The 16,872-nt window shown below is 40.5% G+C and overlaps 1 pseudogene; it reads right to left on the minus strand.

Annotated features, from left to right (window-relative positions):
- The window catches only part of LOC122033880, a 118,572-nt pseudogene extending 101,926 nt beyond the window's left edge, over positions 1-16,646 (minus strand).
- Positions 16,647-16,872: the final 226 nt, after the last annotated feature.

Raw genomic sequence — 16,872 nt, forward strand, 5'->3', positions numbered from 1 at the left:
TGGGAGTCTGGGTTAGGCCCGGTCTATAAGCTAGGGGTTATAATTTTTGAACTTCTCTGAGTCATGAGAGCATGCTCACTTATAACCTGGTCAATGGCTCGAGAGTCTAGGATAGGCCTGGTCTATAAGCCGGGGGCTATAATTTCTAGATTTGTTTGAGTCACGAAAGCATATTCACTTATAACCCATTTGGTGGCTTAGGAGTTTGGGATAGGCCCGATCTATAAGCCGGGGACTATAATTTCTTGATTTCACTGAGTCATGAGAGCATGCTCGCTTATAACTTGGCCGGTGGCTCAGGAGTCTGGGACAGGCCAGGTCTATAAGTCAGGGGATAAAATTTCTGGATTTGTCTGAGTCACGAGAGCATGCTCGCTTATAACTTGGCCGGTGGCTCGGAAGTCTCGGACAAGCCCGGTTTATAAGCCAGGGTCTATAATTTCTAGATTTCTCTGAGTCATGAGAGCATACTCGCTTATAACCTGGCTAATGGTTCAGGAGTCTTGGACAGGCTCGATCTATAAGACAGGGGCTATAATTTCTAGATTTCTCTGAATCGTGAGAGTATGCTCATTTATAACCCGGCCGGTGGCTCAGGAGTCTGGGATAAGCTCGGTCTATAAGCCGGGGGTTATAATTTCTAGATTTCTTTGAGTCACGTGAGCATGCTCACTTATAACCCGGTAAGTGGCTCGGGAGTCTTGGACAGGCCCGATCTATAAGCTAGGGCTATAATTTCTAGATTTCTTTGAGTCGTGAGAGCATGCTTGCTTATAACCCGACTGGTGGCTCAGGAGTTTGGGATAAGTCGGGGGCTATAATTTCTGGATTTCTCTAAATCACGAGAGCATGCTCGCTTATAACCCGACTGGTGGCTCAGGAGTCCGGGACAGGCCCAGTCTATAAGCCAGGGGCTATAAGTAAGCGATTTTTTGGATGAGTTCACCTGAATTTCCATTAAGTGTAAAATAATTTACATAATACATGAGTAAATTATAGGCGTACTTTTTAAGTCCTATAAGGTTGTATATGATTCGTGCTCTAGGGTCGCTCCAACCTTTTGCATTCTGCATCTTCAAGATAGTAGGAACCCGAAGCGAGCTTTAGCACCACTTTATAGGGTCCTTCCCATTGAGGCTCCAACTTGTTGACATCCTCGACCGACTTGACCTGCTTCTATACTAAATCGCCAACCTGAAAAAAATCACGAGATAACTCTTCTATTATAATTTTACTTCATCCTCTAACGGTATGCCATTAGCCGAAATGCTGCCTTGTCTCTAATTTTCTCTATCAAATCAAGCTCCATCAAGCCCCGACTGACATTATCTTTGTTATGCATTTGCCTCCGATTGGACTCTACACCGACCTCGATCGGGACCACTGCTTCACCACCGTACACCAAGTGAAAAGGGGTAATACCCGTCACTTCTCTAGGAGTTGTATGATATGCCCATAATACACTAGGTAGTTGCTCTACCCAACTTCCTCCAACATGGTCCAATTTAGTTTTAAGCCTTATGATAATTTCTTTGTTTGTTACTTTTTCTTGGATGTTACTCTGTGGATACGTGATGAATGTGAAGCTCTGGATGATACGATAAGTTGAGTACCACTCTCAGATTCTCCTATCTTGAAACTGCCTTCCATTGTCTGACACTAGATTGTATGGGATTCCAAATCTACAAATGATATGCTGCCATAAGAATTTGATAACCATTTATTCGATTATCTTGGATAGTGGCTTAGCCTCTCTGGGTGGGGGCCAAGGGAAAAGGTTCACTATATCCATACCCTACTAATCGAAGGGATAGGAGACAATATAAGTTTTCAACAACTTTATAGGGTGATGTAGAATATTCTGGTGCTTCTGACATGATAAGTAAATTTTTACTAACTGAGCTACATCTGCTTGTAAAGTAGCCCAACAATACTCGGCTAATAGAATTCGTCAAGCAAGAGAGTGGCCACCAGCATGACTTCCACACGATCCCTGATGTATCTCCTGTCAAATGTATTGAATATCATTTGGTCCGATACACTTAAGCAATGGACATGTGAAAGCTCATTTGTAAAAATGATCACCAATCATAGTAAATTGACTGGCTCTTTTCTTAATCATGCGTGATTGCTCTCCATCTATTGGCAAAATGCCTTGTTGTAGAAATAAAATTATGGGCGTTATCCAATTGCTTTGCAGCTCCAGGTTGGCCGGTCTCTCAATACAAGCTACTAATAGTGTCTGCTCTATCGATCTTCTATGTTCTAGAGAACTATGATGGAAGCCAGCTAGGCAAGGTCATTCGCCGTTTGATTTTCTAATTGGGGAGCCTTCTGGATAATTACCTCCTGGAACTCTACTTTAAGTTTTTCGAAGGCTTCAACATCAAGCTTGAGACGCTGATTATTAATTTCGAAGTTGCTTGATAACTACTATGCAGCTATTTGGGAGTCTGGATAAATTAAAACCTGAGCAGTGCCCACATGTCGGGTGGCTTGCACAACCTCATTGTTGGTATCTCAATAATTTAGTTGAATGGACAATTGCATTCTATCTTCTCGAGGTAATATCATAAGAATACCTATCTCACCACCTTGCTCGGTGAAGGACCCGTCCACATATATTTTTCACGCCTCCTCCAGCTCAGGATTTTGAACCTCTGTTAGGAAGTATGCTAAAGCTTGAGCCTTGATGGATGCTCGGGGTTGATATTGTATATCATACTCACTGAGCTCAGTGGTCCATTTGATCAACCTTCTAGAGGCTTTGGGGTTGACAAGTACTCGACCTAAAGTGCTATTAGTAAATACTATGATCGGATGGGAAAGAAAATAAGGATGTAACCTCCGAGCAGCTAAAACCAATACATACACTAATTTCTCGAGTGCGGTATAACGACACTTGGCTCCTTTCATTAAATGCCTTAAAATTTACACATGCTACTGTTCCTTTCTCTCTTGTCTCACTAATACTAACTTGACTGCATGATCATTAGCTAACAAATACACCCACAATGTTTCTCCTACTATTGGCTTGGCAAGTATAGGTAGGGTTGATAGGTAGTTCTTTAGCTCCTCAAAAGTTTTATCACAGTTGGCATCCCATTGGAATTTAGTTGTCCAACAAAGTATCTTAAAAAATGGTAGGCTTCGATTGGTTGACCAAGAGATGAAGTGAGAAAGGGCGGTAATCTAACTCGTCACTCTTTGTGCCTCATTAAGATTGTGTGAGGAGACATATCTTAGAGCGACCGCACCTTGCTTGGGTTGGCTTCTATCCCTTGCTTGGTCTTGATGTATCCTAGGAATTTTCTACTCTTGGCATCGAACAAGCACTTGTTGGGATTGAGCTTTAGTCTATACTACCTTAAAGTATTGTAGGTTTCCTCCACATTGACACACTGGTCGATCGCCTGGGGGGACTTGATAAGGATGTCATCCACGCACACTTCCATATTCTGCCCAATCTGCTTTCGGAATACTTTATCCTTGAGCCATTAGTATATAGCCCCTGCATTCTTCAGTCCAAATAGCATAATGTTATAACAATAAGTGCCCTTAGTAGTTATGAAATTGAGCTTCTCTTGATCATCCTTGGCGAGCGGAATTTGATGATATCCTTGATACACGTCCAGCATATAGATAAATTCACACACGGAGGTGGAATCTACCACTTGGTCAATGTAAGGAAATAGATAATTATCTTTGGGTAGGCCTTGTTAAGATCTCAAAAGTTAATGCAGATCTGCCACTTATTTCCTAGCTTAGACACCAGAACAACATTGGCCAACCAACTTGGGAATTGGACTTCACAAATGTAGCCTACCTTTAGTAATTTATCCACCTTATATTTGATAATCTTATTATGCTCGACCCTGAAATCCTATTTTCTTTGCTTAACTGGCCGAGCTCCTGGATAGACATGAAGTATATACTCCATGACCGTTGGTGACACCCCGGTTACTTCCTCAAGCGCCCAGGCAAAAACATTATTGCTACTTGTAAGACACACAACAAGCTCTTTTTTAACTTCTAGAGGTAGTCCGTTGTTAGAGTGTATATTAAAAGCCTAGCTTTTGTAAACATTTATTTATGAAATAAAAGAATCACATTGGTCAAAAGTCTATATTTTATTTGTTAAGTGCAGTTGTTCAATTAATTTATAATGTAGATAACATGGTGAGTGGTGTCACTCATAGAAGATCATTTTATCAGTTCTATATAAATTATAAACAGTTGCTCACGACTAAGATGGAAAGGAACAAACCATTGGAATAGTCATAGTGTAATTAGGTATTAGTTTATCTTGAATAATAAATTACACTAGTACACTCTAAGTGTATTGAGTAGGACCATTTTAGGTAAGTTCTTTTTATACTGACTTAATAAAAGAACTAGACCTTAGCTATTATGGAAGTATGTGCTCTTAATTCTAATATAATAACAAGCACATATATTTAGTATTTATTTCTTTAACTTATCAAAGGGTGAGATTTAGCTCGATATATCAATAAGGCCGATAAGTTGGGAAATGATATTACTTATAGTGTGTGTTGTTGATTATAGAAGGAAACTATGTCCTAGTTATCTAGGTTGAGAATGTCCCCAAGAGGAGCTCACAAGGATTGTCATGTTAACCCCTGAAGGTGGACTTAGTCCAACATGACAATGAAGTTGAGTGGTACTACTCTTGGAGCTAGATATTAATTAAGTGAAGTTGTCAGTAACTTACTTAATTAGTGGACATTCGTTATCTTAAACACAGGGAGACTAACACATTCATATATGAAGGAGCCTATAATGTAATTTGTGATTGGTGCGATAGTGCAATAATAACTCTCTAGTGGAATGAGTTATTATTGATGAACTTAAGTTGTGTGTTCGGGGCGAACACGGGATACTAAAGCTCATCGGAAGGCTAAAACCAATTTCTCCTCTAGGTCCCTGTCGTAGCATCATTAAAGCCTCAAGTCCACCCATATAAAGCCCTTCTTGGTGTCCAAGAAGAGGCCGGCCCATGGCTTGGTGACCAAGCCAAAGGGGCCGGCCAATCTCCTTCACAAAAGGGTCGGCCCTTTGCTTGGTGTCCAAACAAAGAGGGGCCGGTCATAATATGTGTCACATTCTGCAAGTGTACGGAAAATGTCGCAAGAAATATAAAAGATTATCATATCCACAGGAACTAGAATAAGCACTAGAAATATCTCAAAGCGAATTAGCTAAACAACTAATCAATTGGTTTCAAATGCTAAGGTTAAAAAACAAATCTAAAATGAAAGATTAACAAACAAGAGTTTGGGGTTTGAGTTATGATAAAGGGAGGTTCTAGGTGTTTTGTTTCTTTGTAAGATCTCTTGAATGTATATGGTTTACCAATTCTTATTTCTCAATTGTCTAATGTTTGTAGAAGGTTGTCGGTTCTCTCTTGCAATAGATAACCGGCTTAGGACTGAAAAATGTACCTAAACTTGATCAATTAGATATGAACCTACGTTGTCCTTACACAGGATTGCACCTATTACAATGCTTCCCTCGGATATCAACATAGAAGTTCATAGCATCTTAACCCATAAAGATACAAGGATTGAATCATAAAATCTATCCTACTCTCTTGAATATTCTCATTTCCCCTTCAAGGTTATCCCTCAAACGTCCTTACACGGGCTTGCACCTGTCACGTGGATCCCTCGGAAAATCCAGTGAGAGTTAATCTCTACAAAGTCTATAAGATATCCAAACAATCAATCAAGAATGAGAATTAAGCCCTAATCATAATTAATCATTCAAGATCCAATCGATACAAACTAGGCAACATCATAGAAACAAAGAAAAGGAAAATCCACAAGAATTTACATCAATTTCTCTCACAAATACTCCCTCCATCCTAGAACAACAAGATCTACTCCATAAAACGAAGAAAGAAAACCAAAGATAAGAAGATTACAAGCATTTCTTCAATCCCAATCCAAGAAGAGGAGAGAAAGAAAACTTATCTACAATATAGCTCCATCTTCGGATCCAATCCTCGCTCCCGGAGTCGAATTCGCCAAGATCTCCCTTTAGATCACCTAAAAATCCTCCCAAGAATGGGAGGAATCCACCAAATCTTGATTTCTCCCAAAGGGGAGAAGATCCCCTTTCAAAGCTTCAAAGAGACTTTAAATAGGGGGGCTTTCGGGCGCCACACGACCCCGAGGCATGGCCGTGTGAGGTTCACACAGCCAGAGCCTTTCCCCTCTCTACCATCCATACACGGCCGTGTGGTGTACACGGCCGTGGACAACTCCCATCAAGACCTCCAAGCACGGCCGTGTAGATCCACACGACCTGGACTGCCCCAGCTTCTAGAAACCTGGCTCGGCCATGGGGTGCACACGGCCAGAACACTTTTAAGCGCTGGGAACCCTGCACGACCGTGCGGTGCACACGACCAGGGCCTTCTTGGTCTTTGGAAACGTTACACGGCCGTGTAGATCCACACGGCCATGTAAGGATTAAACTCTGATTTGCTTCAAGACTTGGCACGGCCGTGTGAGGTTCACACGGCCAGGCCAAGTTCCTTGTCTGTTTCTCCTGGTTGACCACACGGCCAGAGCACTCCACCCAGGCAGGGGCCGTGTGTGGCACACGACCAAGTGCTTTCTCCAATGCTTAGCTCATAAGTTTTCCAAGAATGTAGAATCTTTACCAAATTCGACTCCTGTGTACAAAAAATACACAAAAAGCAGATCTCTGAACAAAAAGAGTAAATATGCTAAAAGGAAAGTTGGAAGTATAAAAATGCATAGATCAAGCAAGCTCAAAGTATGTAAATGTGCGTCAAAACATGCATAAAAGTATATAAAATCTACGCACATCACACCCCCAGACTTAAACCTTTTCTTGTCCTCAAGCAAATTGTTGCAATCTACATTCATATGTTGTACAACGCATTCATAAACCCTAATGTACTTTCCTAACTCTATCAAAGAGTTCCAATAACAAGCATAATCATAGAAACAAATCAAGTATGGCTCAAGCTTAAGTATCCTGTGCACAGTGTAAAAGTAACTCAAAAACCCTTCAAGTTTCAATCTATGTCCTAGTCAAGTCGTCATCAAATTTGAATTCCTAATGTTTCCAGTGAGAGACAAGTAACCAGTGATAGGCACTTACTGTTGGAGCAATCTGGGTACCCTAGGTTTTGATGTTTGGGTAAAGGTTTAAGTTAGGTTTATTGTTGTATTTGACATGCATTGTGAGTATGCAGGATACAGGTACAACAAGGAAAATCGAAGGGTGAGTCTTGGCGGTGTAAGTCCAAGCATGTAGTCTTGGCAACGTAAGTCCAAGTGTGATCTTGACAAAGGAGGAAAGTCCAAGGATGAGTCTTGGCGGTGTAAGTCCAAGCATGTAGTTTTGGCAACGTAAGTCCAAGTGTGACTTGGCAATGGATAAAGTCCCGGAGGCGCGACCTCTTGGCAAAGGAAGACCCGACAACAATGACAAGGCCGATGGAAGCTCCAGAAGGCAAAACGTGAAGGATGGGGAGACATCCGAGGGACGCAAGGTTGATGGAGGAGGCTAGAAGGCTAGGTCTAGGTTGGTCGGGCGAGAACGAGTGCTGAGTGAATGTACTCGGGGTAAAATTCCAAAATTACAGTTTACTGTAGCATTACTGTAGCAGTACAGTAGCAGTCGACTGGTGGTTTCATCATTCGACTGGTGCAGTCGACTGGTAGCGAACAGAGGGTTGGTATCGAGTCGTTGGACTGCAACGGTTGAATTTCCACGAAGGGCAGTCGACTGCATGGTTTGGCAGTCGATTGGTAGGCGGGATTTTCTAACCCGTGGCCTATATAACCAAGCATTGGAAGCTTGGTTGAAGTTGACGAAATTAGTGGTGGTTAACCCTAATTAGAGTCTCCTAGTGCCCAAGTGATCTAGCGTGCTTGTACAAGGTTGTGGCGAGGTTTCTCCACCACAAGGAGCTACACGAGCTAACCGGAGGTTTTCCGGTTAGTCATCCACCGACGGATCAGGATCGTCCACCTTACGGACAGCCATGGAGTAGGAGCTTCATCTCCTAACCACGTTAAACAACGTGTCATTGGGTTATCTTTCATTTTGTTTGTTAGTATTTTTGTTTCCGCTGTGCACTAACAAGCGTAGGAAGCGACGATTTGGGTGAGATACTATTCATCCCCCCTCTAGCGGACGTCAAGGTCCCAACAAGTGGTATCAGAGCAAGGTGAGCTCTTGTTGGACTAATTGCCAAGAGAGCGGCTAGAGGAAGAAGATGGAGTCGGAGGGACCTCTCGGATGGGACATCCAAATCCCACCTCCATACGAGCGCGAGGACTTTGACTATTGGAGGAAGCGCATGAGATGTGGTTCCAAATGAATTGGGACCAATGGATTGCATTGGAGGAACCGTTTAAAACTCCAACGGACAAGAAGGGAAAACGTCTCCGACGTCGATATTGGACCAAGGAGCAAAGGGAGCAATCGGAGACGGACAAGGAGGTAACTAGAATTTTAATTAATTTATTATCTCTTAATGCGATATTGAATGTAGGTGAATATGAGAACGCAAGTGACCTTTGGAAAAAGGTAATTGCGCTTCATGAGAGTTCTACACCAATCCAAGGAGAGGAGGAGCCCAAGGAGAATGACTCATTGGTCCAAGAGGAGAAGGACCAATCGGATGTTGATACGTGTTCAACATCCGAGGAGAAGGAAGATGAGGAGGTATCATCCACATCTTCAAGGGAGGAAGAAGTGGAGCCGTCCACATCTTCAAGTGAAGAGGAAGAAGAGCAATCCAAGGAAGAGGAGATCTTGGAAGCTCAACCCTCCACCTCAACTACCAATAAGAGCACAAAGGACCATATCAAATGTTTTGAGTGTGGTAAGATGGGGCACTACAAGAGTAGGTGTCCTTCGCTCAAGAAGGTAAAGGAGGTAAACCCTAAACTCACTAAAGTTAATTTAGAAACTAATGTGAGTTGTAGGAAGAAGAAGAAGGAGAAGAAGCACATTAGGTGTTTCACGTGTGGTGTGTGGGGACACTACCACACAAAGTGCCCAAGGAGAGGAGAGCTCAAGAAATTGGCGCACTTGAAGAAGTGGGAGAAGAAGTGGAGGAAGAATGGAGGCTTACGTCAAGGGGGAGCTCCAAAGGTAAAGGGTAAGGTAAACCCTAATTTGAATTTAAGTTCGAATTCAAATTCCTCCATGCATGTTAAAAATAATATGAATTATTTTCCCATGCATATTTATTGTTTTAGATATAATGATAGGAATAGGGTTAATGTAGGTGATAACACTAGGAAATCATTTTCAAATGATAGACCTAAAAGGAAACAACCTATCTTGCCTAAGGAGAAGAAGGTGGTTGAAAACCTAGGCATTAATCCCAAGAAAGTGAGACATATGCCTAGGAAGGTGGGTAGGTCTAGGGATGCCCAAGGTGGACATGTTGACTTTAGGGTTAGAACCCTAGAATTGGAAAATCAAGCCTTGAAGACAAAGCTTGAGGAAATGGAGAAAATCCTAGAGAGGTTCATTATTGGACCTAAAGGACTTGACATGTATTTGGGTGGTCAAAGACTCAAAAATGTCAAATTATGTCCCTCCAAGACCAAAAGGAGGTCAAGTGCTAAGGTAGCACATGACATTGGTAAGAGAGGTGTGACCAAAGACAAGGGAGAGTCATCCAAGGCCAATAAGAAGGGATATTCTAGGGTGGCATATAATTATGGCAAGGATGGGATGTCCAAGGTTAAGGACAAGAAGAAATTAACCAAAGACAATGTGTCTAAGGTTAAGAAGGTGAGTTTTGTAGGCCAAGTATTACCCGAGGTGCACCGAAGTGGTCTAGCCATAGTGGATGAGTCACCAAGGGAGGTGACTAAGGTTAAGATTCCTAAGGTTAGGAAGAGCCTTTGGGACCCATGGTAGATGGGTTATCAAATGTGCCAAGTGGTTAGGAGACGGACTTAAGTCTCTAACATAGTGGGTTGGCACAATTGAGTTGAGTTTCATGCATAGAAATATGAATTGGGTTCATATTGCATGAAAATTAGTTTTTGATATATAGATGCCATATAAACTAATGCTAGTGATGCATTATGGTTTAGTATGGGCAGATACATCAAGAGAAAGCCAAAACTAGGACTTTAAGTCAAGGTTTAATTGAACCATTTAGCTAGTTTTGAATTTTATGTCAATCTTGGGATCTGTGATAAATATATTTATATATATATTTTTCCCAAGTAGACAAGGTTAAAATAGACCTCTCCATAAAATTTGGGAATTTTTGGAGGTATGTGGAATTTCTGGTGCATTTTTGAAGTTAGATTAAAAAGGTTGATTTTTGCTAACATAATATACCAATCGACTGGTACAGTTACCAGTCGACTGGTAACAGTAATTTTCAGTACAGAGGACCTCTGTAAGCTCATTTTGACGAGGCCAGTCGATGGATGGTTTTACCAGTCGACTGGTAGCACTGTTCATGAGCACAGAATGTCTCTATAAGCTCTTTTTGATGATGTCAGTCGACTGGTACTTATAGCAGTCGACTGATACGATTTGAAAATGTTTTTCAAGCATTAGAAAATGACCAAAAGAGTGGTGAACATGTATGTAATCTTATGGGGGATTAATACATGGTGTTTATGGTCATTAGAGGTCAAAGAGTCCAATAATTGAGATATTGTTGGAGCTCTTTTTGATGTATGGCAAAGGGGGAGAAGTTTAGGTTTAAGTGGGAAACTTACATACCTTTGCAAGAAATCCTAGATCAAGGGGGAGCTTAGGTGAAGGGGGAGCGATTGCTCATTTATTAGCAAAGGGGGAGAAGTTTACCTTTGCAAGAAATCCTAGCTCAAGGGGGAGCTTAGATGAAGGGTGAGCCTAGGATTAGGTTCCATGATTTATGCATGTGTAGATTACATATATTTATTTTCATATGTATTGCTATATTGTTTCCCTAACTTAAAGGGGTTTCCAAACATCAACAAGGGGGAGATTGTTGGAGCAATTTGGGTACCCTAGGTTTTGATGTTTAGGCAAAGGTTTAAGTTAGGTTTATTATTGTATTTGATATGCATTGAGAGTGTGCAGGATACAGGTATAACAAGGAAAGTCCAAGGGTGAGTCTTGGCGGTGTAAGTCCAAGCATGTAGTCTTGGCAACGTAAGCCCAAGTGTGATCTTGGCAAAGGAGGAAAGTCCAAGGATGAGTCTTGGCGGTGTAAGTCCAAGCATGTAGTCTTGGCAACGTAAGTCTAAGCGTGACCTTGGCAAAGGAGGAAAGTCCAAGGATGAGTCTTGGTGGTGTAAGTCCAAGCATGTAGTCTTGGCAACGTAAGTCCAAGTGTGACTTGGCAATGGATAAAGTCCCGGAGGCGCGACCTCTTGGCAAAGGAAGACCCGACAACAATGACAAGGCCGATGGAAGCTCCAGAAGGCAAGACGTGAAGGATGGGGAGGTATCCGAGGGGCGCAAGGCTGATGGAGGAGGCTAGAAGGCTAGGTCTAGGTTGGTCGGGCGAGAACGAGTGCTGAGTGAATGTACTCGGGGTAAAATTCCAAAATTAGGGTTTACTGTAGCAGTACTGTAGCGTTACTGTAGCAGTCGACTGGTGGTTTCATCTGTCGACTGGTGCAGTCAACTGGTGCAGTCAACTGGTAGCGAACAGAGGGTTGGTATCTAGCCGTTGGGCTGCAACAGTCGAATTTCCTCGAAGGGCAGTTGACTGCATGTTTTGACAGTCGACTGGTAAGCAGGGTTTTCTAACCCGTGGCCTATATAACCAAGCATTGGAAGCTTGGTTGAAGTTGACGAAATTAGTGGTGGTTAACCCTAATTAGAGTCTCCTAGTGCCCAAGTGATCTAGCGTGCTTGTACAAGGTTGTGGCGAGGTTTCTCCACCCACAAGGAGCTACACGAGCTAGTCGGAGGTTTTCCGGGGAGTCATCCACCGACGGATCGGGATCGTCCACCTTTCGGACAGCCGTGGAGTAGGAGCTTCATCTCCGAACCACGTTAAACAACGTGTCATTGGGTTAGCTTTCCTTTTGTTTGTTAGTATTTTTGTTTCCGCTGTGCACTAACAAGCGTAGGAAGCGACGATTTGGGTGAGACGCTATTCACCCCCCCCCCTCTAGCGGGCGTCAAGGTCCCAACACTTACTTGCCACTCACTTGGTTCATATTTCTCAACAAACCCAAGGTCTTAAAGGTGTGCTCAATCTCAACAGAAGCTAAGCAGTCATTTCCCCAATAACCTAACTCGGTCTCAAAGGGGTGACTTGGTAGATTCCACTCACGACAACTATTTTTTATATCCCTTTTTTTTTCATTGCTTTTCTTTTTCAATTTTTTTCTTAAGTTTTGCATTGGACAAATCTTATTTCACAAGTGTACTTTTAGCACAAATGTTGGGATATTTTGATTTTCCAAATGAGCTTGCATGAGTTGAGCCTCATCCAGTAACCAAAATGAAGTTTGAAAAATCACCATGGAAACCAAGTACTAAGCAAACAAGATGAATCATGACTATTTCAATGATATCAACCATTCAAGCATCAAGTCAAAGTGTAGTGAAAGTAAGATTCTTAAGGTCAAGCCAAGACTAAAACTCATCTCCATATGATTCTTAGCTTATTTCATGCTACCCAAGATAGAGAAAAGAAGTACATAAAGCTTACTACTAGCATCATTTACAACATCATGAATCTAGATAATGAACGTGCTAACATTTTATCTTGAAGACAAGAAAACATAAAAGTGAAGATTGATGTTCTCAAGATGTTTGCCAAAATTATTTTAAAAGATAATCAAATGACTATCAAAACAAACACTCAAGGAAGACAATCAAAATAGAATGCAAAACAAAAACTACACATGCAGAAAACAAGAAAACAATCAAAAACTGAAACAAAAAGAAATCAGGTTTGACACCCCCCCCCCTAGACTCAAACTTTTCATCGTCCCGATGAAATCAATATGGTGGAGGTGGAGGTAGATCAGGAAATTCAGGCAGAATAAAAGGGAAATAATCCATAAACCACCTTACTTCATTTCTAACAAACATATGATACTCGAAAAGTTTGTCAACATCATCTTGGAAAAACCTCATATACCCCCGAAAATATTTATTAAATTCAAAATGGGTCCTATAGGAATTCATAAATTGAGAAATCTTTTCATACAATTCCCTCTCACTCCTAAAACAATCTTGTAACTTTTTAAATTGTTCCTCTTCCCTCTTACTTGTAAGGAATTCATTAATCGAGTCTAGATCATTATGAATATTGTTCAAAACAGAGTGAAGTTCTTGGAAAATAAAACTATGGACATCTTGACTAGCCTTGGGAACATTCCTTGGAGTAAAAGATGACAATGTTCTAGGTTGTTGCCTAGCTAATTTCGAACACGAATTTTCTTTATCATGGATGGTAGTAAGATCATGATTTGGTAATTTCAAAGGAAAACCATTTTTAATAATTAGACTGAATCCATGTTCTTCACGCTTAATCATTTTAATTGCTAAACATGAATCTAAATCCAATCCTCAAGAATTTTCAACCATTTCCAATTCACTTAAATCATACCCTAATACTAAAGCCACTTGAGTAAGTAATCCTCCTAGAACAATAGGTGTAGTAGAATCCGATTTTCCTAATTTCACCAAATGTTTAAGAAAGAAATAACCAGAATTAATTGGTGCATTTTCAACCATTGCCCATAAGCAATACAAATCCATAAGTCTTATCGATCCCTCTTTATCTTCTCTTCCAAATATGGTATTCTTCATGACTAAATAAACATATTTAAAAATCGGGTTAATAATGTGAAGAGCTCTGGAATTATGAGGGTTAAAATGTGATTGTTCAAAAATGTGTTGCCAAAAACGTGAATTTTCAAACTGAGGTAAAATTGTACACAAATCATTCTGAGGCAACTCATAACAAGTGTTAAAATCGCTTAATGTCCATTCATAATCATCATTAAAAAGGCGAAAACTTAGTTTACCCCCACCTTGAACATTATCAACTATTATAGAACTTAAAAATTCAAAAACAATTCTAGGGTAGGTAGGGTATTTCATATTCATCAAACCATTCCAACCTATTCTTTCAAATAACCAATTCAAATCATACCTAAACCCTAGAGTTTCCAAAGTTACTTCATCAATAAACTTAGTGCTCACAAGGGAATGTTTACATAAAGAAGTATATCTAAGTTGTTGCTCTTCACTAGAGAAAATGATATCAAAGTTATTAGAGATACCTTTAAAACAAGAGTTCCTCCCTTTTATTGCAACCATCTTCTCTTTTCCTTGCCCTTGGATGAAGTCTCCTTAATCACATTTGCCATGAAGAAACGATTCAATCTTCTCAGGAAGAATGAGAAAGAAAAGTTAGAAGAAGTAGTTTGAAACCTTAGAAATAGAAAAATGAGAAAAGAGGATAAAGAAGAAGATGTGCGGCGGTACATGGCCGTGTACCACCCACACCCTTTGCCCTAACCCTTTTAGAGGGTATAGACTGGGCTGTGTTTCATTACACGACCTTATTCACGCCCCATCACACGGCCGTGTCTAAGACACGGCCATACCCATCTTCTTTTCTGGAATTCTTCACACGGCCATGTCTGGGACACGGCCACAACTTCCTTCTTCTCGGCTTTCCTCACACGGCCGTGTCTGGAACACGGCCGAAGAACTCTCCTTCTCTGGATTCTTCACACGGCCATGTTTGGAACACGACCATGTTTGGAACACGGCCATGCTCCCTTCCTTCTCTGCAAACTCCACATGGCCGTGTTTGGTAGACACGACTAGATCCTTTTCCTTCGCTGCTTCGTTTGCTTGGCTGTGTACAGCACACGACCATGCCCTGTTTTATTCCATTTGATGTTTATTCTCCTAATCCACTTCTCCAATACTTCCATGCCCATGAAGAAGTCATGGCCAACTCATGGAAGTAGATTTTAACCTGAAAACAAAAAAAAACAAACTAAAACACAACAATGAATTTATACTAACTAAAAGAATCAATCTGGAGGACGAGGTTCAGAAAAATATAACCTTTGTACCTCTTCTAATTCCATACCATGAATATATTTTTTCAAGCGTTGACCATTTACCTTAATTATTCCAAGCTCTTTTTTCCAAATATCTACAGCCCCAAAAGGATAAACCTTCTTTACCTCAAATGGACTCGTCCACCTTGACTTCAGCTTCCCTAGAAAAAGCTTTAATTTTGAGTTGAACAACAAAACTAAATCTCCTACATTAAAATCATTACGAAGAATGTGCTAATCATGCCATTTCTTCATCCTTTCCTTGTAAGATTTAGCATTCTCATATGCATCCATCCTTAATTCATCAAGCTCATTTAACTGAAGCTTCATTTTCTCCCCTGCTTCCTTTAAATCCATGTTCAAATTTGCAATTGCCCAATAAGCCTTATGTTCTAGCTCAACTGGAAGATGGCAAGGCTTTCCATAAACTAACCGGAATGGAGTCATTCCAATGGGAGTTTTATAAGCAGTACGATATGCCCATAAAGCATCATCTAATTTTAGTGCCCAATCCTTTCTTGAGGTGGATACGGTCTTCTCTAATATGGATTTAATCTCCCGGTTAGATATCTCTGCTTGACCATTAGTTTGAGGATGATAAGGTGTTGCTACTTTATGCTTCACTCCATATTTTCTGAGTAAATTTTCAAACTGTTTTTCTATGAAGTGTGATCCTCCATCACTAATGACCACCTTAGGCACCCCAAATCTCGGAAAGATTATACTTCTAAATAATTTGATAACTGCTTTCGCATCATTCGTAGGAGATACTACAGCTTCTATCCATTTGGACACATAATCCACCGCCACAAGAATAAACCTATTCCCATATGAAAGAGGGAAAGGTCCCATGAAATCTATTCCCCATACATCAAATAGCTCAACCTCAAGAATGTAATTTAACATCATTTCATTCCTCTTAGTTATATTCCCAGTTCTCTGACACTGATCACAAGATTGAACAAATATCTTAGCTTCTTTGAATAAGGTTGGCCAATAAAATCTTGCTTGAAGAATTTTTGTAATCGTTTTTGAACTACCCAAATGTCCACCATAAGATGAAGAATGACAATGAAATAGGATATCCCTAACTTCTTCTTCAGGCACACATCTTCGATAAATCACATCATTACACTTCTTATATAGGAGAGGTTCATCCCAAACATAATTCTTAACTTCTGAAAAAAACTTTTTCCTTTGTTGATAAGAGAAATTCGGGGGTAAAACTCCACTAGCAAGGAAATTCATAAAATCTGCATACCAAGGTGTTTTAACACTTGATAAAGCTAATAAGTGTTCATCCGGAAAAATGTCATCAATAGGTAAATCAAAATCTACTTCTTTTTCTAAATTTTGAGATATTCTGGATAAATGATCAGCTACTACATTTTCAGCTCCTTTCTTATCTCTAATCTCAAGGTTGAATTCTTGTAGTAATAAAATCCATCTGATGAGCCTAGGTTTAGCATCTTTCTTTCCCACTAAATACCGGATAGCCGCATGATCAGTATATACAATTACTCTTGAACCCACTAGATAAGATCTAAATTTAACAATAGCGAATACCATCACTAGGAGTTCTTTCTCTGTAGTAGAATAGTTTACTTGGGCTGCGCCAAGTGTTTTACTTGCATAATGGATTGCATGTAAAACCTTATTTCTTCTTTGTCCTAAAACTGCTCCTATAGCAAAGTCACTAGCATCACACATTATTTCAAAAGGAAGATCCCAATCCGGGGCTTGAATAACTGGAGTTGTTGTAAGAGCACTCTTTATTTTGTTGAAAGCTTCAGTG

Source organism: Zingiber officinale, chromosome 11B, assembly GCF_018446385.1.
Source record: "Zingiber officinale cultivar Zhangliang chromosome 11B, Zo_v1.1, whole genome shotgun sequence".
NCBI classification, from domain to species: domain Eukaryota; kingdom Viridiplantae; phylum Streptophyta; class Magnoliopsida; order Zingiberales; family Zingiberaceae; genus Zingiber; species Zingiber officinale.